General features: G+C 43.6%; 1 long non-coding RNA gene across 1 annotated transcript; it reads right to left on the bottom strand.

The window, feature by feature from the left end:
* Positions 1 to 97: 97 nt before the first annotated feature.
* On the bottom strand, positions 98 to 1036 carry LOC111658323 (uncharacterized). The gene is made up of 2 exons (XR_002760989.1): positions 846 to 1036; positions 98 to 410 (listed from the first exon to the last, which is right to left on the bottom strand). It is a non-coding gene; the product is annotated as an uncharacterized LOC111658323 (long non-coding RNA).
* Positions 1037 to 1042: the final 6 nt, after the last annotated feature.

Below are 1042 nucleotides of genomic sequence, written 5' to 3'. Positions count from 1 at the left end.
AACAGCTGCCGCAGAGACTCAGGACAGACTCCACCCACTGAAACCATCTGTGTTAATCACCATCAGCTGCCAGAAAAAACAAGACACGTACAAAATATAAAGAGTCTTTGTTTATTTCAGGCTCATTAAAAACTGGAATGACAGAACAACAGAAATGAGCAGCAGCTTCGAGGTTTTAATGTTTTATTCCTGTCGAGTTCATTCAGCTCTGAGAGAAAACACTTAAATAAAGTCATAAAAAAAAGAGTTGAGGAGTTCTCCTTCATCCCTCCTGGCAGGAAGAGAGACCACCAACCCGTCAGCTCCCGGTACAAAACAGTAGAAACAGGGGTCAGAGGTCAGAGGGTCGGGGGGGCGAGGGAGTCACCGTCAGCCAGGTTGGCTCTGCAGATCGGACAGGTGGTGTTATCCTGTCGGGGGGAGACGGTTTTAATCAGACAAGAGTAATCAATGTGGTGATGGATTCATCAGACATTGACAGATGTTTCATCCCATTAACGAGCTTTTCGTGATTCATCAGCAGCTGCAGCTCAGAGATAAACCACTCAACACGTCAGTTTCACGTCCTCAAACAACTGGATTATCAGATCAACTGTGTAAAAATGATCTGAAAATCAATCAATCGATCAATTTACTGTCACAAAAAATCTTCTCAGCTGAGGAGCTGGATCTTTTATTTATAAAATCATTATTATCGATTATCAAAACAGGTGACGAGTTCAGCTCCAAACTTCACTACAGCCAAACTGATGAACTAATTATATTTAACATTTAACATATTCTTTTTTTCGTTGACCCTGGAGTCAGAAACTGGATTCAGAGCGGAGCAGGATGTGAGGCGTTACCTTCAACCACCTGTCAATACACTGGACGTGGTAGTCATGGAAACACGGCAACATCCTCAGCTTCTCCCCATCGGTGTAGTCACAGAAACAGATCTGACACCTGTCAATCAATCCCAGGACAAAAATCAGTCGCCAGAGTCAGACACAGTTTGAATCATTAAGAGTCTGAAATACTGAGGGCCAGGTCAGACCAGGTC

This window comes from Seriola lalandi, unplaced genomic scaffold (assembly GCF_002814215.2).
Source record: "Seriola lalandi dorsalis isolate HSWRI2012SDOR001 ecotype SW California unplaced genomic scaffold, Sedor1 jcf7180001979290, whole genome shotgun sequence".
Classification (NCBI taxonomy): Eukaryota; Metazoa; Chordata; class Actinopteri; order Carangiformes; family Carangidae; genus Seriola; species Seriola lalandi.
Note: the sequence above shows the minus strand (reverse complement) of the source record. Positions and strands in the feature narration are given on the sequence as shown.